Below are 24941 nucleotides of genomic sequence, written 5' to 3'. Positions count from 1 at the left end.
TGGATCCCTCCCCAAATCCCTGCCCCCTCACTGCCCCATTGGATCTCTGGCCCCGCATCTTCCCCAAGCACGCCGCATTCCTCCTTCTCATCCCTCCCTCCCAGGCTTGCGCTGATCAGCTGTATGGTGGCGCAAGCGCTGGAGGGAGGGGGGAGAAGCAGGATGCAGCTCTTTTTTTTTTTTTTTCACTCCGCCGGCAGCCCTGGACGTTGTGGGGCCCCATTCCGGGGAATCGGCTTAAAGCCGGCCCTTCTGGGGAGCTCCAGCCTAGTAAATCCCCAGGCTGTAGGCCTTGCTAAAAGGCCAAAACAGGTGCTGGGGTTGCAGAGGCTGCAGCCTGGGATTAGGCAGAGGCGGTTGGTCCGACCCCCTTGACAATGATGAGTGGCCTTTTACAGAGTGCCGTTTACCCCAGTGAGAGGAGGCTAGATGATGACTGGCAGTAGCCACTGAGGCAAGGCAGGTTTAGAGGGTTGGGGGTTCCCTTGGGAGGGGAGACCCAGAGCATGGGGGTACTGCTGGGGCAAAACCCTGAGGTAAAGGGCACCAGGAGGGACACGGGGCCAGCGGCAGGTGAGACATGTGCCTGCAGAGGGGGCTCCATATGCTGGAAAAGAGCTAATTCCCAGATGACCAACAGGAGGCGCTGCGCCAGTGGTTCTTTGACCAAATTTGCTACACTAGCTCCCACATAGCTCTTTTCATCAGCTCTCAAAGCACTTCACAACCTTTATTTTATTTATGCTCACGACATCCCTGTGAAGTAAGGCACTGCTATTATCTCTATTTATAAGATCAGGAAATGAGGCCCAGAAAGGCTAATTGACTTACCCATTGTCGTGTAAGAAGTCTGTGGCAAAGCAACTGCTAGGCTAGTGCCCTAACCACTGGACCTTGGTAAATAGCACAGTCTCCATTTTACAGATGGGGAAATGGGGGCACAGAGTTATCAGATGATTTACCAAAACTCACATAGCGAATCAGTGGCCCAGCCATGAACAAAACAAGAAATTTCTGATTTCCAACCTGTGCCCTGGCCACTTTGCACAGTATCCAGTGAGCTCCTTACAGCCCCACTCCAAGATGCGGCCTCTTCTGTGTCCTTAACGGTAAGGAGCATGGATCGAGCCAGCAGTTGAGACAAGTGGCCCCTCCAGCCAGAACTCTGCCTCTTGCCGCATGCAAAACCTAATGTCTCAGAGGAAGCCAAGCACCCCCACAACGCACTGGGCCTGTGCTGCCCCCTGGCGCCAACCTCTCGCTTCGCAGTGGAGCACGTTTTGTCCAGCTCCACGCGTGACATTTCTCACGCCCCAGGGCCCTTGGAGCTGGGAGGGCAGCACTAGCCCGACCCCTGAGGCTGAGGGCCCTAGGTGAGCGTGGGTGGTCGGTGTGGGCGGGGTCAGGAGGCCCCTGTCTGTGTATAGCACTAGGTTCATACTGGCTCCTCTGTGCCAAATGGCAGGGAGCAAAGCTCCCGCTGCTATTGCGCATAGGCAAAATATTCCTAGCGGCGGCCTGGCCAAGGCGGAGGCAAAGCAGTCCATCTCCTTGCGCATGCGCCTACCCCCATCGTCTCGCGGTTGGAAGGCGATCGTGCCTGGCTCCTGCGCCTTGGCAGTGTGAGTTCGCGTGTGCGCCTGCGCCGGCCTGTCAGGCTGGGGGGAGCGGCTGATATCCGAGCGGGCGGCGGAGGCGGCGCCGGGCCGGGTAAGGGAGCGTGGCGGGGATCAGCTTCCAAAAAGAGTTAGGGAGCGGGTCTGGGGGGCGGGCAGCCACACCCGGCCCAGGCTGCGGGGGTGCCATGGAGGGCTGTGATGGGGGTGGGGGAACAGTGGGGTGCAGCACTGGGGGCTATGGGACAGTATGGAGGACTATGATGGGGATGGGGGAACAGTGGGGTGCACCGTTGGCGACTATAGTGCAGTATGGAGGACTATGATGGGGTGGGGGAGCAGTGGGGCACAGCACTGGGGGCTATGGGGTACCATGAGGGCTGTGATGGGGTGGGGGAGCAATGGGGTGCACTGTTGGGGACTATGAGGGTGGGGGAGCAGTGGGGCAGGTGATGGGGTGGAGTTGGAGCATAGGGGAGCAGTGGGGTGCACCTTGGGGTTGATGGTGTGGGGTGTAGTATTAAGGAGTAGGAGGGATGTGACATGGGTGTGATGGGGTTGGGGGTGCTGTATGGGGTAGGGGTGCACCTTGGGGGGAGCAGTGAAGTGCATTATGGGAGTTGGAGTACAGTTTGGGGTGTGTGAGCAGACTGGGGGTACATCTAAGTGTACAGGGGTTGGAGTGTAGCAGTGGGGTTCAGTGGGTCTAGAGGTACTGCTTGGGATGGCCGTGTGTCTAGCGACATAGTATACAGGGGTCACAGGAAGATGGGGAATGGTATTCTGAAAAGTGGGATGCACTCAGCTATTGGGGAGAGTGGAAGGGGACTGAAGAAAGGCCTTTAATCTCAGATAGTGGGAGGGGGGCGGGAGGTTTTAGTTGGGCAAGGGGTGGGGAAACTTTGAGAAGATGGGGAAGGTTGGGGACCCTCTGTGGTATCTGGAAAATGTAGGCTCAGGCATTGCTGGCTGCTGCCTCTGTCAATTGGCATGGATGTTGACACCATAAGCAATTTGAATTGTTAGTGGTTACTGAGTTGTTGTTTTGGAAACACAAGTGACAAGCATGGATTTAAATTTGAAATACCGATCTATTTGTTTTTTTTATTCACATAATGTGGGGTTTAATGCAGCAGACTGTTTGCTGTTAGGTTAAAATTTCCATTATCCTGTAGATTATGGGAACTGCTTGTGTAAACAACATTGAAGTGTGCTTGTTATTTTTTAACATATTTGTTTTAAATCCAGTGAAAACTCCACATTGATTCTGCAACAGTGCACACAAAATAGGAATAAAAATAATCCCAGGCTCCAAAAATTAACCTGAAAACCTCTAACTTCAGATGGTAGGTTTGAAATTTATGGGTTTGATTTCTACCTCCTCAGTTATAACAAAGTGTCTTCAAAACACCATGTGAGTTTATATTTATTAGAGGCTGATGCAAATCATGAGTTACCAATTAAGTATTGGCAGTGATATTTCAGGACTGTTTCACTGATAAACATTTTGCACAATATCTGGTTGTGTGTAAGGGTTAGTTGCTCCTTTTCTGCCACCAAAAGGCTATCTGTGGTCGTCTCCCAGACGCACAGCATATTTCAATAACAGATAGCAAAACTTCATAACTTCAAATACAATGGTAACACATATAATTCAATAGGATAGTAATGTTCAACAGATCATGACCTCTCAAATGGGACCTGCACAAAGCATATCATAATTATATCACAGTGGTGAATATGGCGTTGCAGGGTGCTATTTGAGGTACAGAGTGGCACACTGGTTCACAACCAAAGGCAGAAAACTAACAAACTTAAAAAAAAAAAAAATCACAAGCTTTAAAGTTTAAAGTTTCCCAAATACCGAACATTTGAAGTAAATAACTTGCAGAAATTAGTGCCCTGAAGGAAGACAAAGAGCAGTTTATTCTCCATATGCAACCCTGTGCTATGACTGCAAGGCAGGTATCCTTTCATTCCTTTCGGCCAGGGCCGGCTCTAGGCACCAGCAAAACAAGCTGGTGCTTGGGGCGGCACATTTTTAGGGGCGGCATGGCCGGCGCCAGAATGCCGCCCCTAAAAATGTGCCCCGGCCACCCTATCTCACCTCCGCTGCTGCTGCCATGGCGCGCAAAACAGCTGATTCACGCGCCACTACTCGCCCTCCCTCCCAGGCTCTCAAACCTGGGAGGGAGGGGGAGCAGCGGTGCGCGAATCAGCTGTTTCGCGCGCTGCGGCGGCTCGGGGTCTCCCCCTCCCTCCCAGGCTCTCAAACCTGGGAGGGAGGGGGAGATCCCGAGCGGCCGTTTCGCGCGCCACTGCTCCCCCTCCGTCCCAGGCTTGAGAGCCTGGGAGGGGGGGAGACTCCGAGTGGCCGCGGCGCGGGCGCCGCTTCTCCCCCTCCCTCCGGGGAGGAGGCAGGGCTGGGGATTTGGGGAAGGGGCGGAGCTGAGGCGGGGCCGGGGGTGGGGTAATTAAAGAACCGAGGGGGGGCGGCCAAAATTGTTTTTGCTTTGGGCGGCAAAAATCCTAGAGCCGGCCCTGCTTTCGGCAGGTGAAATCCTAAATTTCCAAAGTCAGGCCTAGCGTGATTTTCATTCACCGAGATCTTACTTTACTGGTAAGTTCCATTATAATGTCCCGATCCGTTTGCCCAACAGTTTCCCACCTTCTTGGTGGTGGTACATTCACAGTTTGAATAAGGAATTGCTAGTTTACAGTCATGCAATATTTTTGGACTTGCCTGAACTGATCATATGACCACACTAATATAAAAATGGATGTGGCTGATTGTGTTATATTAATGATGGACTTGCTTGGATCATGTGTATTGATCAAAGCATGTGCTGGTGATGTCCAGCCGTGGAGTTAACTAATGTTTTGAATTACTTGCTCAGACACATGAGGGCTATCTGCAGGTTTCATGCTCTTGGACTTTGCAATTCTATGTTTGTTGTTCTTCTGGCTCTCTGCTGCTTAAACCAATAGGCATAATTGCTGAGTTGTCCCAGGGTAGTTAGAAAGATAGCTGAGTTCTAGAAACATGCTGGAAAATGCTCATCACCATTCAGAACCACTGTCCTAGGAAGAAGAGATTTCGTAGACTAAAACAATAGTGTGGTGGATCATCCTGTTACTGGGTTTCCTAGAAAACACACAAACTGAAGAATGATTTAACTCATCGGCTGTAGATATCTGCTCTGATAGTCTCTTGCCTCATCAGTTCCCACTAAAGCAGGTCTTTGTGGTGTTTCTGAAGAAGGGTTTCTTTATTTCTCAACCCATCAGACTTTAGATTGGACATAGCTGAATATGGGTACAGCAGGGTTGTCGTTAGTGCTAGCTTTCTATACACTGCACGGGGTGCTAGGAGTGGTACATCAGGCTACAACAGATTTGCTGATCTGAAGCCACATAGCAGAGTCTAGTACACATTTCTTCTGGTTTCAGGAACTGGTAGCACAAAATCTAAAAAGAGAAATATTACGAACTTCAGAGCCAGTTTTCTAGAGTATCTGTCACCTATGAAAAGAATTCTTCTCTGTGCAATCCCAAGTATGGAAGAAAGATGTACTCACATTGCCTGTAAGCTTTATATGTAATGTTCTACAAAGTTGCTGTTAATAGTAAGGCCAAAATTCTGAATAGGAGAGAAGAGTCCAGGGATGGTCTATAATAAGAGGACATCAGCTAAAGCTGCATTATTTAGATACCACAAATTGCACTATATAAGTATTGCACCGTGATACGTATGATGAACGTGCTCATATGAATAACAAGATGAGCTACTTATTTCAATCTAAGCGATAGGAAGAGCAAGTCCATAACTACAATACTGTATTTATGGGAATTTCACATTTTCTCATTCATGCTTTCATATACTTCAAGTGCAATTATTCTTTATAGGTGATTGAAGCCAGGAGATGCAGGTATTTGGTATAAACCACATCTTTTAAAACTGTACATTTAGTGTTTAACAGTGCCAGTTACACAGTCTTTGAACCAGGTCCCCCATCCACTTATTTGGTACTTCAAACTAGAGACAACATCAGTGGTGACTTCTCCATGCTACTCAGCAGGGACAAATTTTAGGGGTAAGAAGGTAATTCAGTCCAATTTTGGTTCAACTCACAGTCTAAATAATTTGTGCTGAAAACACTGTTTTCAATCACGAGAGCCATCTGAATATAAGATCACACTGGAGACAAGGCACAGACAGTTTACTTCTAGGTAAATAGTTGAAGTCAACCCCAAACTGCCCGCATGGAGTTAACCTTGACTTAAGCAGGCAAGGTCAAAAACTATAGTTCCTCGTCTCCACTAGGTAGCAATCTTGATGTAAAAACTGCATTTTTTTTTTTTTTTTGCATTGAGACGTACCCCAGCCTTTCTGAGGGGGCTGCCAACAATGGTGTCATTTGTGGTGAAGGATTTCTGTGTTGAACATTTTGCACTTATGTTTTTCTAAAAGGATTTGCAGCCTTTTTGCTCACACTGTTTTTGAATGTTCCTACTCTCCAGCTTCACCAGTGGGGCAGAACTTTGGAAAGACTAGAGAAGAAAACACTAAAATATGGCAGTTTATTGCCTGAAAGGTGTTTGTGTGCAATTGTTTGGCAAGCTACTTGAAATTACAATGAAAGGAGGAACAATATTTGGCTCTTTGCCAGTGCCTGGCTGTCCTCCAAAGTGAAGAGCTCATCCTTTGTCGCCTTTTTGGTGACACTTGCTATTGGTAATTAGCTTTTTCAGGAAAGGGATTATTCATTAATTATATGTTATAGATGTCCTCGATAAGGATGCCCTTGTGAGCAACCCAGCAAAGAATCTCATGTTAGGTTTTGTTACTTTGGGGGGTGGGAGGGTGTAACGAAGCGGCCTTTGGCGGGACACTACTGAGAGTATCAATTCAGAACAAATTGCTTAGAGCAGGGCAGTCGCAGCCCAAGGCTGGGGGTCCTTAAGGCACACCAAACCAGCCAAACAGAGAGGACTTTGGTTTTACCCCACAGGCTAACCAGAAGTTATACAAGCAAGTCCCTCAGATATTCCAGTTCCCTTGTATCACTACCACCATCACTCTGAATGGGGATGAATGGTTATGAAAATCAATACCCCAGTAAAAGAAAAAAGGTTCTCCCGATCCCAAAGGACCAAGCCCCAGACCCAGGTCAATATTCAAGTCAGATCTTACCCACAAATCACGCTGCTTCCAGCCATTTAGAATCTAACATCTAAAGGTTTATTCATAAAAAGAAAGAAGTATAGATGAGAGTTAAAATTGGTTAAATGGCATTAATTACATACAGTAATCGCAAAGTTCTTGGTTCAGGCTTGTAGCGGTGATGGAATAAACTGCTGGCTTAAGTCAAGTCTCTGGAGTACATCCATAGCTTGGATGGGTCATTCAGTCCATTGTTCAAAGCTTCAGTTTGTAGCAAAGTTCCTCCAGAGGTAAGAAATAGGATTGAAGACAAAATGGAGAAGATGCAGCTGCCTTTTATAGTCTCTTGCCATGTGGCCTGTGCTTCCTTTGTTTCAAACACAAGCTGCCCAGCACATGGCATGAAAGCCTTAGAGTTCTGTCCATAGGCATGTCCCTGCATGCCTTGCTGAGTCATAAGGTGTATCTACTGTCTCTCAATGGGTCAGTTGTATAGCTGATGGTCCTTAATGGGCCATCAAGCAGGCTAGGCAGTGCTGATGCCAAACTGTCTGGGGTGTCACCCAGAAGCATAGGACAAGTTTGAAATATGGATAGTATAGAGCCAATACTTTAAATACAAAAATTAAACGTGCATCATAGCATAATCATAACCAGCAAATCATAACCTTTTCACAGACACCTTACTTGACCTCCTTTGTACGCGATTTGGTGCCACTACAGGACCTTGGTTGCAACAATGATCTATACGGTTACCGTTCGAGTCAATAACATCAGAGAGGGTGAAAGAGGCGGAAATAGACCTGGTTTTATAAAGAGTTTATATACTGTAATGACAACTTTAATTTTTTAAGTGTGTGCACTCATATATTGCTTTTCACAAAGAAATCTTGTGGACATTTAGGGCCAAATAAAGAGAACAATTAGGTAGTCTAAATTGACATAGGTATGCACTGGTACAACATTATTATTAATGTGGGCACAATGCTGATGCACACAGTGGTGTCTTTAGACATTGTCTACAGGACACTCACAACTGAGTCACTTTATCATTTCTTTTCAGATGCCTCTGATTTACCTTAATTGTTTAGTGTTATGATCTCTCCTGGGTTTTAGTAGTGTATTCCCATTATCTATTAAACTTCCCCACTTCGTAAAAATTCTCTACAAGCTTCTACTGATGCTATCAGCTACTGTTGTCTCTATGCTGGTCATAATGAAACTGCTGTTGTCTCTATGCTGGTCATAATCTAAATTTGCAGATAATAGTAAAACATGGTGGCATGAACATCAGTGAGAACAGAAAATAATAGAAAGAGAGAGGAGTTAGATAAAGGACAGGAAATGAGATGAGATTCAGCCTAGACAAATGCAAGCAATATATCTTAGGGGAGACTAATCCAAAGTGCAGACAATTTAATAGGAAATCTTTTCCATTACTAATTTTAAACACGAGACCAAAGGATGATAGTGGAGAGGAAATTGAAGATGAGCTTGCTATACGATACAGCTGTAAAATGGTTCATTTTTATTTCAGGGTGAATATGCCATTGCATCATATAGCCTTGAGCAGACAGTTAAGCTTTACTGCATCTAGAATACAATATTGCTTTCTGGGCATTTGAATATCAGAAAAATGCAGACAAACTAGAGGTGTTTGGGAAAGAACTAAAATTGTTTTAAAGATTGAAGATACTGACTGTGGTAAGGACACATTAAAGCCTGAATAGGTATTGCTTAGCTAATGGAGACATACCTGTCTGGGAACTTGAATATTAACACCAAGGAGGGAAAAGGCAGTTGAGCACGACTTAAGGGAGTAAATGTGCAAAATTAAGGAAGGGAAAATTTGGGCTATGGACTAGAAAAAACTTACTGACCTCTATTTTTGGCAGCATACCAAGGAAAGTTGTGAAAGCCTCATTTCTCTCAGTAGCCTGGAGATTCTCCTTTGTCAAAGGGGGGATGGACTAGATGATTTGAGTATTTTCCACCTTTGATTTTATGCTTAAATAGTATTAAAAATCACTAAAGAAGTTTTAAAGCATTGACTGTAGGGAATGCTGATATTCTCTAAATCTCAGTACTTTAACTTAATGGGAGAACTGAAAAGATTGTTGTAATTCACTGATCCCTCTTGATTTAGTAGACAGTGATTCTATGAATGGAATATTTTCATCTGCTGCTTTTTTATTCATTTCTTGGAGCAGAAAGTTTAGCTTTCCTACTCCCAATGGCTTTCTGAAATTGGAACTAGTCACATAGAAGAAAGTATTCTCTACATCTGCAGACAAAAATTGGAAATGCCACCGCAACAAAGTTGGCCTCTAGGTGACTGACCAGCAACTTCCACCAGTTCAGTGGTTCAACTTTGGCATCAAACATGCACATTTGGAATGGTTTAGCTACAGGTGTGAAGTTCATTAATTGTGCTAACCATCCTCAGCGATTAGTAGATGCTGATATTATAGCAGCATCCATCTATCTCATTAGTAATAGGACTCCTGGCAAGAATAACTATATGAATAGCTTTAATTTTCCCTGCCAGTGTGCATTACTTTACATTTGTTGTAAATGTAATTGCTTGCATCAGAAATTATGTGCAGATTCTGGTTTTAAGAATCATGAACATTTGGAATCCTTTGTGTTTGGTTATTAGCAACATGTTCTATATACAGTTTGACAGTATATTTAGCTTATCTGTGCTTCATCAATTTGAGAGATTCTGGAAATCACCCTACACTTTCTAAGAAAGAAATCTCTTGCGCCAGTTATCTCTCTGGACAACTGGAGACTTAACTCCTGCTGTTCGTGAGCATTTGATGGTAACTAAATGCATTATAGATGGATCACATTAAGATGCCATTAATGCGGCCTTAATAATTGAAGCATAGGGTCCTAATGCCTGTTTTCTGTCACTATCCTTCATGTGTAGCCATGCATGCTGTCCCAAGGGACATGGTTAAGACTCATGAACCAGCTCATCCTACTGAGCACTCTTATCCAGCTGTAAAAGTGAGACATGGAGTGTAGCAATTTTAGTTCATGGTAGACCTCCAGGTCTTATAGAACTTTGTCCCCAAGTTATAAGAGAAGCTAGAGCAGAAAGCAATCACCCAGCTCTCTGTGGCACTGGATAAATTAGTATTAGGGCATACTCAGATCTACGCTCAGGAAGCTGGTTCAGAATCTCAATGTAAGCAATGAGAGAGCTGGTGCTGCTGTACACAAAGCCTGGGGCAGTTCATAGGGAGATCAAATTGCATTTAACCTCATTAAGGCAATCTATTGAACTCCATTCACTGCTCTTGAAAGAAAGCATTCTAATAAATCTCTTAGATTAACTGGACTAACTGCATCCTAGTATGTAGAAACTGATTCCAGTGTTAGCATGGTATGTTTAGTTTTCCCTGTAGTGCAAATATCTGCATACTCAGGGAAGCTAGCTAAAATTGTTTGCTAAAGAAAATCCTCTTCTGATTAGGATATGTTGATTTCTATTGTCCCTGTATTGTTTCCAAATTAATATAGTGGGAGTATTCTTTATTAAGTCAGCTGCTACGAATGTAGGGGTATAACGGGTTCATGCCATGCCCTGTTGGATTCGGCCATTTGGCCCCGCTCCTTAAAGACTCGGGGACGCTCCAAGCTGGTGCAACGCCCGTACTCTCTATTTTATGTCCGTTCCCACCACCAGTTTCCCACTATTTACAGGCTATTTACATGGCTTGGCCTCACACAGGCCTGACCAGCAAGACTAGTAGGCTCTTTCCGCCCCCTGAGCCTGCCCTTTCCCTCCTGGTCTTCATCCCCATCCCCCTTCCACTTCCTTCCAGCCTTTTAGCTCCCGCTAATGAGGCTTGCAAGTGGGGGCAGTTTCCAGGCAAGCACTGGCTATTTACCCAGCCCCAATCCATTCCCTCTGATTGGGTACCAGGGTGGCAGGAGCTGATTAGGGGCTTTCCTAGCAGTGCCCTGCCACACGGGGGTAGAGAAGAAGCTGGAGAAGAGATTGAACACAGTGAGGGAGTAAGAGCACAAGTGCCTTAAAGTCTATGAGTGTATTAGCTGACCTTCATTTCTTCTACTGTATTTTTGTACCAATAGGAAATTGCTGCATTCCCTTTTAAGTCACGGACCCCTTGGTTAGGGTTACCATATTTCAACAATAAAAAAAGAGGACGGGAGGAGCCCCGCCCTAGCCCCGCCCCTGTCCTGTCCTAGCCCCGCCCCTGCCCCTTCCACTCCCTCCCACTTCCTGTCCCCTCAGAACTCCCAACCCTCCCCCCCCCACTCCTTGTCCCCTGACTGCCCCCTCCTGGGACCCCTGCCCCTAACTGCCCCCCAGGACTCCACCCCCTCCCTAAGCCTCCCTGCCTCTTGTCCCCTGACTGCCCCCTCCTGAGACCTTCCCCACATCCTAACTGGCCCCCTAGGACCCTACCCCCTACCTGTCCCCTGACTGCCCCAACCCTTATCCACACCCCCACCCCCTGACAGCCCCCCCCCGAACTTCTGACCCATCTAAACCCCTCTGCTCCCTCTCCCGACTGCTCCGATCCCTCTCCCCACTCCTGCCCCCTGACAGCCCCCCCCCAGAACTCCTGACCCATCTAAACCCCTCTGCTCCCTGTCCCCTGACTGCCTCCTCCTGGGACCCCTGCTCCTAACTGCCCTCCAGAACCCCACCCCCTACCTAAGCCTCCCTGTACCTTGTCCCCTAACTGCCCCCCCTGAGACCTCCCCACCTGTACCCTGACTGCCCAAAACCTTACACCCCCAACCCCCAGACAGCCCCCCCAAACTCCTGACCCATCCAACCCTCCCCCCTGCTCCCTGTCTCTTGACTACCCCCCCCCAGAACCTCCCTGCCGCTTCTCTGACCCCCGGCCCCCTTACCGTGCTGCAGCAGGGTCGGAGCTCCAGACTGCCGGAGGCAGAGGCGAATGGCCAGCCGGTGATCTGCGAATGCAGGGAGGGAGAGAGAGGAGGGGACTGGTCTCAAGTTTCAGGGGAGAGGAGGGGGAAGTGAAGGAAGGGCTCTGGCTGCTGGAGCCCGTGCGAGTGGCACGATCCGGCCGGCTGCCCTGTAAGCCGCGCACACTCTGCATGGGGGGGGAAGTCCGGACATTGACAAATTCCCCCCGGACGCGATTTTTAACTCAAAAAAGCCGGACATGTCCGGGGGAATCCGGACGAATGGTAACCCTACCCTTGGTGTATAAAACATCAGCATCTCAGTTATGGCTCAGTGCTCTTGGAGAATGTGAAGTTATGTCTCCTCAAAGTAATGGGGAGGTTTTTTGTTTTGTTTTTAATTGGGGGTGGAGGAATTAATAGCCAATCACTTTTGAAGCAGTAGATGTGATAATCTGTACATGTAAACTCTACTCAAATATGAGTGTACCAGGGACACAAAGGAGACAGAGGTTAGTAATGCTGCAGCAAGCGATAAGGAAAAAACTAAATGTGAAACCAGCGAGAGTGTGGGAATGGCTTTGCATTGCAGCATCAGAAGGTTAGCTAATGGTCTTTATGTGGAGGGGAAAATAGACAATCTGTTTTCTGTTAACATGTTGTATAACATATTTATAAAAATATATGCTGCAATTTAGTTTGATGACTGTTTTAGCAATAACCGAAGAGTACAAATCAGGGTAACTATATGCGAGATGTTTGGAGAAAGGAGGTAATTGTCAGTTAAGCCAGTGAAACGTCTGCTAATTTATATGAATAATGTTGATTTCAGAACCATGGTACATTGGTATGTCACAAGTGTGCAAAATGTAGGTGAAGTGTCAGCTTTGGCAAACTTCGTTACTTTAACACCAATCAGTTAATAGGGAATTGACAAGATCTTTAAACATAATAAGAAGGAAGCTATCCAAGTGACTCTGAGCATATCAGGCTTATTAAGGAGGCAGTATCAGGTCAACATAGGATGATTTAATTTTTAAACAATAAAAACATTGGAGATCAATTTTTTAAATGATTTTTTAAAAAATTCACTGAAAGCAAGTGTATTTTCTAGATTTTTAAACGTTCTCCTGCAGTGATGTAACTCAGATATTTCAATGGTTGCCAGTTCCAAAGTATCAAAGTAAAACTGACTTGAAATAAGCTATAAGTAAAACTTACACTGACTAGACCAGGGGTCAGCAACCTTTCAGAAATGGTGTGCCAAGTCTTCATTTATTCACTCTAATTTAATGTTTCGTGTGCCAGTAATACATTTTAACGTTTTTAGAAGGTTTCTTTCTATAAGTCTATAATATATAACTAAACTGTTGTATGTAAAGTAAATAAGGTTTTTAAAATGTTTAAGAAGCTTCATTTAAAATGAAATTAAAATGCAGAGCCCCCTGGACCGGTGGCCAGGACCCGGGCAGTATGAGTACCGCTGAAAATCAGCTCGCGTGCCGCCTTTGGAACGCATGCTGCAGGTTGCCTACCCCTGTACTAGACTACGTTCAGTATCTGGATTGAGGATGATGCAAACAATTAGTGTTTAAAATTTGTAGATTTAATCATCTAAAATATTAAAAGATGTTCTTACCTTTTATTTATTACCAACAAATATTTTAATCTGTCAGATTCTCCTTAAAGAGATAGATTGATTTAACTCAAGATTACTCAAATCAATATTTTGCTACTTAACTTTTCTTAGGATGGGGAAAAAAAATTATTAAAGTGAATGTTTAAAATTAAATATACACAAGTTAAGAGGGAAGGTACTGTACATCTGGGGTCAGGCTTGGGTTATGAGGGATTACAGATGTCAGTTGCAAGGGTGAAGAGATACCTACATATCACATAACCGGCAATAATTATCATAGGTAGAAGTCATATAATTCTTGAATCCTATTCAAGTGGTGAGAGAGTTTCATTAATTACTGTACATTTTATTCAGATTCTTCATATATTACAATTTAATGAAATCGGTTAATGTTATATTCATATAGATGGCAACTTGCTGAATTGGGGCCAAGACACAAAGCGTTTTACGGAGACTGTAAGCTACAGGAATCATATTGAAATGCAGCCATTTGCAGGGTAGAATGTGACAACCATTAAGCTGTAATAATATTACACAACACCTCTTCAAGGAAAAGAGAAGAATAACTTCTGTAGTTGAACATCTGAGGGGAGGTCTAAGAAGGCAGAATATGATCACCCACATTAGAATTTGGCCAGGATACCTGGGTTAAAATCTCCTCTTCTCTTTTAATAAATTCTGCTGAAAAGGGTAGTGCTGCTATGCCATAGGTATCTGCTAATCATTCATCAATCTCCTTGTGCATTCCAGTTGACATCTTACTGCCAAATGGGCATAGAAAGCTCTTCAGTTGCTGGCCCAACCGTTTTAATTTTTGATGCAGAGTTTCAGTGGAAAAATCTTATTTTTGTCTGCAGTAACCTCTTCTGCTGGTGTAGAGAGAACATTCTTTTCAATTCAGTTTTAAGAAAGATAATGGAAGGAAAGTAGCCCAAATGACAAACAAATAAGAGGAAGCAGATAAAGATAATGCTATTAATGGAATAGAACATGTGGCAGAACTAATTAATTACAAAGTTCTGTCCAGTTCTCCCCTAGTCAATTGACTGAAAACATGGCAATTTGAAGGCTATCCACATTCAGTGCATGGTTTTAGGATATACGATTTCTTCATTTGGTCTTATTTATACTGTTTAATAGTAGAAGCTAACCCTAGAAAAGCCTCTAGTCCGTGCCATTGCAAGTGCAGATAATCCTGAGAGAGTAGTTGACAGAGCTTCCATCACTTCCCTTGGACTGTTTTACACTGTAATAGATCTCACTCAGGAACCTCTTCTGAGAGTCAGCAAAAAATATCCTTTTCTTAATTTCATTCTGTTCTCCTACCTATACCCCTTTGATGCATGCTAAATAATTCTATCCCTTCTTGACATTCACAGTCTCTAAACACAATTGAGACAATTGTCTCCCCTTACACAATCTGTGTGTGATATTATTGACATAAACTGTGACCATATAGATCATTGTTGCAACCAGGCTCCTATGGTTGCATCAGTTCTTATACAGAGGAGGCGAAGTGGGGTGTCTATGGGAAGATTGTAGTTTGCTGGTTATGATTATGCTGTCTGTATGTGTGTATCATTTTTGTATTTGAAGATATGAATATTGGCTGTGTACTTGTTTGATTCTAAGTAGCCACAGTGAAGCATTTGGTCAGCTTCTTGAGAAAGGACTATTCTCAGTAAGTGCCCAATCAAGAAACACTTAACTGACAATGGACTTTGGGAGATACCAATCCACATCTGAGCTTTCCTGGGAACGTTCGAACTAACATGTAAACAATGGCATCAGCCTGCAAAAAGCTGAATCATTCATAGATATGTGACTTGCTCAGGTGACTGCAAACCCCATCTTGTTGAGGGGATTTTACACAGGAGAACAAAGGGGTTTCCACCCACAAGAGAGACTACATAAGGCCCTGGAAACTGCTCCATTTGGTCTTCAGCTGGCTCAAAAGATAGCCTTTCCAACCCAAAGAGATGCCTGAAAGAAACTGGAACAAAGGACAGTAACTACGGGGGTGTGAGTGATTGCTGGACCCAGACTAGGAAGGAGTCTAATCTGTAAAAGAAGCTTATTGGAACATCTCTGAGGGTGAGATTTACCTGCATTTAGTTTCCTACTGTATTAGGCTTAGACTTGCGTGTTTTGTTTGATTTTGCTTGGTAATTTACCTTGTTGTGTCTGTTGTTACTTGGAACCACTTAAATCCTACTTTTTATATTTAATAAAATCACTTTTTACTTAATAATTAACCCAGAACAAGTAATTAATACCTGGGGGAGCAAACAGCTGTGCATCTCTCTCTTTCAGTGTTATAGAGGGCAAACAATTTATTAGTTTACCCTGTATAAGCTTTATACAGAGTAAAACAGATTTATTTGGGGTTTGGATCCTATTGGGAACTGGGTATATGGGTGCTAGAGACAGGAACACTTCTTAAGCTGTTTTCAGTTAAGTCTGCAGCTTTTGGGGGATATGGTTCAGACCTGGGTCTGTGTTTGCAGCAGGCTAGTGTGTCTGGCTCAAGAAGACAGGTACTGAAGTCCCAAGCTGCCAGGGAAAACGGGCTCAGAGGTAGTCTCAGCACGTCAGGTGGCAGTCCCAAGGGGGTCTCTGTGATCCAACCCATCACACTCTGCATAGTTTTTTAATCTTTTCTCCCTTCACCCCCTTTATCAGTTTTATTATTTTCTAAACCCCATCTCTTTCTGTTGCTGAGATACCCAGAACTTAATACAGTACTCTAGGTGCAATCTTGTCAAATCTTTGTGAATCAGGATTATTGGCTCCATGACATGTTTCTGCATATTCAGCCCAGAATCACAGCTTTTTTGATGTCACGTGCCATAATAAGTTCCTTGCTAGTTTGCTGTCTGCTACCATCTATAGGTATCTCTTGGCATTACTGCTTTTCAGGTACTCCTCTTGCATTCAATACTCAGGTGGTTTGTGTTTCTTTCTGCATTTTGGGCTGTCACTCTTTTCTGGGTTGAATCTCATTATGGTATGGACAGGGGAAAAAATTATGACTCTTCGCATTTTCCTGTCCTCACTGGTATCAAGCATTCCAGTTCTTTGGTGGTTAGGACACTGTCTTATACTACAGTTCCAGCTAGTTTCCTAGGTTGGAGTGTCAGGTTCTCCAGGGTTGCTGTGGCAGAAGGGAAGATTTGTGGCTGCCAGGAAGTGTCTGGGACTCCAAAGCCAGTCCCTACTATATCTTGGTGAACCCCCCGCCTCCTCCTTCTCCACCAAATCTACTTTGAATTGCCCCCAACTGCTGGATCCCATCCCCTTCCTTTCTCATGGAAGCAGTAGGAGATGGGTAGTACAGAAAAGCAGCAGTTGTTGGGGGTTGGATTTTCTGGCACAGTGGTGCCTCCTATGTGGTTATACGAAAGCTGTTCTGCCATGGTTCTGTGATGATCCATACCCTGCTCGTGACCTCATCAGACTGGAGTTTGGAACAGCCCAAGTTCTGTGGCAGAATAAAATATGCCCTGTTGAATGTAGGACATGCAGTGGCAATGGACCATGGCTCATTAAGGAGCAGGGGGAAAACCTAGACTGTCACTTACAAAGGCTTCAAGTACCGGTTCCAGCACAGGTACTTGGCTGGGCACCACTGTATTGAAGAATTTTGTTTCAAATACACACAGATTTCATAGGCTTTGCAGACAGATTTGTGAGCAGGCGCGCTTTGGACAGCCTTGACAATGTTACAACCCTTTACTAATGTTAATCACCTACAGACTGATGGTTCTGTTCAAACGTGTTATCCTTCCTGGAAAAGCCTCCTTAGCAATGATCTGATTGGGGCTCTTTTGCCATCAGGGCTCTGCCCTAGAGTTTCCCAACCTAGGAATGTCACCACACTAGATTCGTAGGATTGGAGAAGAACCACCAGGAATCCACAAGTAGCCGGTAAAGATCTATGACTCTAGATCAGGGGTGGGCAAACTACGGCCCGTGGGCTGGATCAGGCCTGTCAGGGCTTTGGATCCAGCCCAAGGGATTGCCACCCCCGCATGGCGCCACGGGCCCTGCGCCGCTCCTGGAAGCAGCCGGCACCATGTCCCTGCAGCGGGTGGGGGCAGAGGGCGCCGCACACTGCCCTCTCCTGCAGGCACCGCCCCCTGCAGCTCCCATTGGTCGAGAACGGGGAACTGCGGCCAATGGGAGCTTTGGGGGAGGTATCCGTAGGTGAGGGCAGCGCGTGGAACCCCCTGCCCTCCACCCCCCGCTCCCCTAGGGGCCGCAGGGATGTGGTGCCGGGAGCGGCACGGGGCTAGGGCAGGCAGGGAGCCTGCCTTAGCCCTGCTGCGCACCGCTGCCACCCTGGAACCACTCAAGGTAAGCGGCGCTGGGCCGGAGCCCACACCCCGAACTCCTCCTGCACCACACACCCCAACCCCCTGTCCTGAGCCCCCTGCTGCACCCCTCCTACACCCTAACCCCCTTCCCTGAGTGCCCTGCCGCACCCCTCCAGCACCCCAAGCCCCTGCCCTGAGCCCCTTCCTGCACACCACACCCCCTCCCACACACCACACTCCTTCCCGCACCCCACCCCCCTGCCCCAACCCTACATTCATGGCCCTGCATGCAATTTCCCCACCCAGATGTGGCCCTCGGGCCAAAGAATGTGCCCACCCCTGCTCTAACATAAGAATGGCCATACTGGGTCAGACGAAAGGTCCATCCAGCCCAGTATCCTGTCTACCAACAGTGGCCAATACCAGGTGCCCCAGAAGGAGTGAACCTAACAGGTAATGATCAAGTGATCTCTCTCCTGCCATCCATCTCCACACCTTGACAAACAGAGGCTAGGGACACCATTCCTTACCGATCCTTGCTAATAGCCATTAATGGACTTAACCTTCATGAATTTATCTAGTTCTCTTTTAAACCCTATTATAGTAGCCTTCACAATCTCCTCAAGCAAGGAGTTCCACAGGTTGACTGTGCGCTGTGTGAAGAACAACTTCCTTTTATTTGTTTTAAACCTGCTGCCCATTAATTTCATTTGGTGGCCCCTAGTTCTTATATTATGGGAACAAGAAAATAACTTTTCCTTATTCACTTTCTCCACACCACTCATGATTTTATATACCTCTATCATATCCCCCCTTAGTCTCTTCTTTTCCAAGCTGAAAAGTCCTAGCCTCTTTAATCTCTCATCATATGGGACCTGTTCCAAACCCCTATTCATTTTAGTTGCCCTTCTCTGAACCTTTTCTAATGCCAGTATATCTTTTTTGAGATGAGGAGACCACATCTGTATGCAGTATTCAAGATGTGTGTGTACCATGGATTTATATAAGAGCAATAAGATATTCTCTGTCCTATTCTCTATCCCTTTTTAAATTATTCCTAACATCCTGTTTGCTTTTTTGACTGCCGCTGCACACTGCGTGGACGTCTTCAGAGAACTATCTACGATGACTCCAAGATCTCTTTCCTGATTAGTCGTAGCTAAATTAGCCCCCATCATATTGTATGTATAGTTGGGGGCATTTTTTCCAATGTACATTACTTTACATTTATACACATTAAATTTCATTTGCCATTTTGTTGCCCAATCACTTAGTTTTGTGAGATCTTTTTGAAGTTCTTCCCAGTCTGCTTTGGTCTTAACTATCTTGAGCAATTTAGTATCATTTGCAAACTTTGCCACCTCACTGTTTACCCCTTTCTCCAGATCATTTATGAATAAGTTGAATAGGATTGATCCTAGGACTGACCCTTGGGGAACACCACTAGTTACCCCTTTCCATTCTGAAAATTTACCATTTATTCCTACCCTTTGTTCCCTGTCATTTAACCAGTTCTCAATCCATGAAAGGATCTTCCCTCTTATCCCATGACAACTTAATTTACGTAAGAGCCTTTGGTGAGGGTCCTTAACAAAGGCTTTCTGGAAATCTACGTACACTATGTCCACTGGATCCCCCTTGTTCACATGTTTGTTGACCCTTTCAAAGAACTCTAATAGATTAGTAAGACCTGATTTCCCTTTACGGAAACCATGTTGACTTGCCCAACAATTTATGTTCTTCAGTGCGAGAGGATACCCCAACATCATCTGGAAGAAGGGTCCCACCTATGGGAAGGTTTCCCTCTGCTCTTGTTGACTGCTCTCCTTCCCTGAGCCTTTCATCCTCCTTAGCAGTGCAAGGGCTGTCTGACTGGAGGTGGGACAAATCTACAGTGTCCTGGAAAGTCTCATCAATGTGCCTCTCTGCCTCCCTTAGCTCCTCCAATTCTGCCACCCTGGCGTCCAAAGCCTGTATGTGGTCTCTGAAGGCTAGGAGCTCCTTGCACCGAATGCATACATACGCCCGCCACCCGCCCGCAGGGCAGGTAATCATACATGCTACACTGAGTGCAATAAACAGGATAGCCACCACTCTGCTGCTGGGCTTCTGACTGCATTCTCTCCCACAGCTACCTAGGTTAATGATAGGGTTTTTGTTTAAATCAAGAAGTTTTGATTATAGTCTAGTTTAAAGGTTTTAAAAAATGGCAAGTGTAACTCGCCCCCTTCCCACTCCCCTTCCAAACTCCCTCTCGAAACTCCTTGTTAGCGGCCCCTGGTCGCAAAGCTCCCTGGTCGCTTGCTCACTGCTTTATAAAGCATCTGCTTGTCTAGATCCATCTGCTTGTCTTCTCGCTCAAAACAGCAGTGTGCTCCCACATCTGCCAGTGAAGTGCCAGGTAGCGATTTTTGATAGTCTCTTTACTTTCCTCTTACTTTCTTCTTGCTCCCACACAGACCCTTAGTGCATTCACCCATCAAAGCAGCTCATGTACAAAGACTCCAGCTCAAGCAATAGCCTGCTGGCTCCAGCTTCACTTCCCTTCTCTGCTCCTGCTGCATTTCATAGAATCATAAAATATCAGGGTTTGAAGGGACCTCAGGAGGTCATCGAGTCCAACCCCCTGCTCAAAGCAGGACTAATCCCCAACTAAATCATCCCAGCCAGGGCTTTGTCAAGCCTGACCATAAAAACCTCTAAGAAAGGAGATTCCACCACCTCCCTAGGTAACACATTCCAGTGCTTCACCACCCTCTTAGTGAAAAAGTTTTTCCTAATATCCAACCTAAACCTCCCCCACTGCAACTTGAGACCATTACTCCTTGTTCTGTCATCTGCTACCACTGAGAACAGTCTAGATCCATCCTCTTTGGAACCCCCTTTCAGGTAGTTGAAAGCAGCTATCAAATCCCCCCTCATTCTTCTCTTCTGCAGACTAAATTATCCCAGTTCCCTCAGCCTCTCCGCATAAATCATGTGTTCAAGCCCCCTAATCATTTTTGTTGCCCTCTGCTGGACTTTTTCCAATTTTTCCACATCCTTGTAGTGTGGGGCCCAAAACTGGACACAGTACTCCAGATGAGGCCTCACCAATGCTGAATAGAGGGAATGATCATGTCCCTCGATCTGCTGGCAATGCTCCTACTTATACAGCCCAAAATGCCGTTAGCCTTCTTGGCAACAAGAGCACACTGTTGACTCATATCCAGCTTCTCGTCCACTATAACCCCTAGGCCCTTTTCTGCAGAACTGCTGCCTAGCCACTCGGTCCCTAGTCTGTAGCAGTGCATGGGATTCTTCCGTCCTAAGTGCAGGACTCTGCACTTGTCCTTGTTGAACCTCATCAGATTTCTTTTGGCCCAGTCCTCTAATTTGTCTAGATCCCTCTGTATCCTATCCCTACCCTCCAGCGTATCTACCACTCCTCCCAGTTTAGTGTCATCTGCAAACTTGCTGAGGGTGCAATCCATGTTATTCTCCAGATCATTAATGAAGATATTGAAAACCGGCCCCAGGACTGACCCTTGGGGCACTCCGCTTTATACCGGCTGCAAACTAGATATGGAGCCATTGATCACTACTCGTTGAGTCCGATGATCTAGCCAGCTTTCTATCCACCTTATAGTCCGTTCATCCAGCCCATACTTCTTTAACTTGCTGCAAGAATACTGTGGGAGACCGTATCAAAAGCTTTGCTAAACTCAAGGAATAACACATCCACTGCTTTCCCCTCATCCACAGAGCCAGTTATCTCGCCATAGAAGGCAATTAGGTTAGTCAGGCATGACTTGCCCTTGGTGAATCCATGTGGACTGTTACTAATCACTTTCCTCTCCTCTAAGTGCTTCAAAATTGATTCCTTGAGGACCTGCTCCATGATTTTTCCAGGGACTGAGGTGAGGCTGACTGGCCTGTAGTTCCCTGGATCCTCCTTCTTCCCCTTTTTAAAGATGGGCACTACATTAGCCTTTTTCCAGGTATCTGGGACCTCCCCTGATCATCATGAGATTTCAAAGATAAAGGCCAATGGCTCTGCAATCACATCTGCCAACTATTTTAGCACCCTCGGATGCAGCGCATCCGGCCCCATGGATTTGTGCTCATCCAGCTTTTCTAAATAGTCCCAAACCACTTCTTTCTCCACAGAGGGCTGGTCACCTCCTCCCCATGCTGTGCTGCCCAGTGCAGTAGTCTGGGAGCTGACTTTGTTCATGAAGACAGAGGCAAAAAAAGCATTCAGTATATTAGCTTTTTCCACACCCTCTGTCACTAGTTTGCCTCCCCCATTTAGTAAGGGGCCCACACTTTCTTTGCCCTTCTTCTTGTTGCTAACATACCTGTAGAAACTAGGGTTACCATATTTCCACAATCAAAAAAGAGGACACGGGGGGGGGAGCCCCGCCCCCCTCCCCCCTCCACTCCCTCCCACTTCCCACCCCCGACTGCCTCCCTCAAAACCCCAACCCCACCCCTGCTTCTTGTCCCCTGACTGCCCCCTGCTGAGAACCCCCCACCCTTAGGACCCTACCTGTCCCCTGACTGCCCTGATCCTTATCCACTCGCATGGGTGGCAGGATTATAGAAATTTTGGTGGAGCCCAGAACCCACCCCTCCCCACCTGCCTAAGGCTCTGGGAGGGGGGTTGGGTGGGGGGAGGAGGTCTGGGGTGCAAATCCTGGGCTGGGGATTAAGGTGCAGGAGGGGTGCAGGCTCTGGGATAGAGTTTGGGTGCAGGCTCCGGGCTGGGGCAGGGGGTGGGTGTGCAGGAGGGGGTGAGGGGTACAGGCTTTGGGATGGAGTTTGGGGGTGGGAGGCGGTGCAAAGGGAGGGGTTGCAGGCTTTGGGAGGGAGTTTGGGGGTGGGAGGCGGTGCAAAGGGAGGGGTGCAGGCTTTGGGAGGGAGTTTGAGGGCAGGAGGGGGTGTGTGGGAAGGGAGAGGGGGTTTGGGAGGGAGTTTGGGGATAGGAGGGGATGCAGGTGTGAGGGCTGTGGGTCTGAGAATGAGGGGTTCATGATGCAGGAGGGGGCTCAGGGATGGAGCAGAGGATTAGGGTGTGGGGGGATGAGGGCTCTAGCTGGGGATGAGGGGTTCATGATGCAGGAGGAGGCTCAGGGCTGGGGCAGAGGATTAGGGTGTGGGGGGATGAGGGTTGGGGCTGAGGGGTTTGGGGCGTTGGAGAGGCTCAGGGCTAGGGTGGAAGGGCAGGGTAAGGGCAGCCTGCCTTGCCATTAGTGGATGGGGGGCGCTAGGACCCAGGGGCAGCAGACAGCAGTTGCTGCTGGCTCTGGCAGTATAAGCAGACAAGGGAGAGGCAGGCGAGGGGGCCACGCGGGGGGGGGCCACGCGCGGAGGGGGGGTGGCAGGTGGTGGCCGGGGATCCATCCAACACTCCCCTCCCCTCCCCTCCCCTCCCCTCCCCTCCCCATTCTGGCTCCACGTGTTTGCAAAACACGCTGCCCGGTGGGTCGGTTTGTGTGTTACACAGGGCTGCAGACAGAGGGAGGGGGGAGCAGGGGAGGGCTCTGGCTGCTGGAGGCCAATAGGAGCGGCTCAATTGGCCCAGCTGCCCAATCAGCAGCTGCACTCTGCATGGTAGGGAGGAAGGCGAGGGAGAAAAAAAACCCGGACATTTTAATCTTGTTACCAATTCCTCCTGGACAGCTATTTAGAGACGCAAAAGCCAGACATGTCCGGGGAAATATGGATGGATGGTAACCCTAGTAGAAACCCTTCTTGTTACTCTTAACATTCCTTGCTAACTGCAACTCCAAGTCTGATTTGGCCTTCCTGATTTCACTCCTGCATGCATGAGCAGTATTTTTATACTCCTCCCTGGTCATTTGTCCAATCTTCCACTTCTTTTAAGCGTTTTAAGATCAGCAAGGATTTCACTGTTAAGCCAAGCTGGTCGCCTGTCATATTTAGAATCCTAGAATATCAGGGTTGGAAGGGACCTCAGAGGTCATCTAGTCCAACCCCCTGCTCAAAGGGGGACCAATCCCCAAACAGATTTTTGCCCCAAATGGCCCCCTCAAGGATTGAACTGACAATTCTGGGTTTAGAAGGTCAATGCTCAAACCACTGAGCTAACCCTCCCCAGTATTCTTTCTACACATTGGGATGGTTTGTTCCTGCAACCTCAATAAGGATTCTTTAAAATACAGCCAGCTCTCTCTTGACGTTTTTACAAAAGCACATGGGACAGTGTTCACAAGCACTCCTATACACACCTAGCTACATACCGCCTTTGGGGGCCTAATCCAAAGCTGAAGTCTCTGGGAGTTTCCCACTTGCTTCAGTCAGTTTTGGTTCAGGCCTTCAGTGAGCAAGGCCCCAGGGGAGGAAAATAAGAGAGCAAATAATACACAAGAGAAGGCTGAATGAAAAGGAAGGGAGAGAGGCAATTGGCAGGAAATAGACTAATTTCATGTGTTTGTGCCCTGGTTGTCCTCTAAGGCAAAGCACTATCACAATATAAGTGTGCCAGAGAATGAGACAGGAGAGTGAATCCATTGCAGCACTGGACTCCAGCAGTAAAGTGCACTGCACTGAAATGATCTCAAGCATCATGCGTCACCTTTCTTTGTCACAGTAAAATGGGATCATACTTCCCTTCCTCACAAAGATGTGGTGAGGGTTAATTAACAGGGTGGATAAAAATCAATGATTTAAAAAAAATGGATTTTTTTTTTATTTAAATCAGATTTTTCTGATAAAATGCTTTGAGGAAAAAACCTATCTAAAGATAGTTTTAATTAAGATACATTATAACTCAAAGATATCTCATCATGGAATAGGGATTATAAATTCTAATTCTATAATATGAGACAATATATTTATGTAATGTTTAAGAAAAATTTTGTAAATGAGTTCCGATAGTTCATGGATTAGGGACCCAATCTTATGGGGTTTCAGGGGCTTCTGTATATATTATATAGGTTAATATTTCTATCTACCCAATGGGACTCAGTGCTCAGTCTAGAAGATGCCATCAGAGTTGCTTAGTTTTGCAGTTCTCAAACTGGATTTGTGTCTCCAGAGATAACGTGCTTGTTAACAGCAAAAATGTTTTAAATAAATAAATAATATATAGAGGTGAGAAATAACAGACCTCAACTCTATTGTCCATTTGCAAATTTGTGTACACAGAGTTATTCCCTTACCTCTCTAAAAGTGCAAAGTTTCAAAAAGTTCAATGAATAGAAGATTGTTGGGGACAGAATAGATCTGGACAAGGAGAAGAAGTCTGGAGATAAATGTGAGAAGCAAGGGACATGTGCTTGTTT

The 24941-nt window shown here is 46.3% G+C and overlaps 1 protein-coding gene across 12 annotated transcripts in view; it reads left to right on the top strand.

Moving 5' to 3' along the window:
* The window catches only part of TBC1D24 (TBC1 domain family member 24), a 104068-nt gene that overhangs the window by 133 nt on the left and 78994 nt on the right, over positions 1 to 24941 (top strand). For 3 of the 12 annotated variants that reach the window (XM_065558665.1, XM_065558663.1, XM_065558661.1), the window contains exon 1: positions 1555 to 1710. The exons of 1 other annotated variant lie outside the window; for it this stretch is intronic. The gene's annotated coding sequence lies outside the window, so the exon portion shown is untranslated. Of the gene's footprint in view, positions 1 to 30; positions 1110 to 1211; positions 1711 to 12320; positions 15431 to 24941 lie in introns of those variants that run through there. 8 more of the 12 variants (XM_065558658.1, XM_065558656.1, XM_065558654.1 and 5 more) reach the window with 8 other exon arrangements.

The sequence above is a fragment of the Chrysemys picta genome, chromosome 10 (assembly GCF_011386835.1).
Source record: "Chrysemys picta bellii isolate R12L10 chromosome 10, ASM1138683v2, whole genome shotgun sequence".
Lineage (NCBI taxonomy): Eukaryota > Metazoa > Chordata > Testudines > Emydidae > Chrysemys > Chrysemys picta.
Note: the sequence above shows the minus strand (reverse complement) of the source record. Positions and strands in the feature narration are given on the sequence as shown.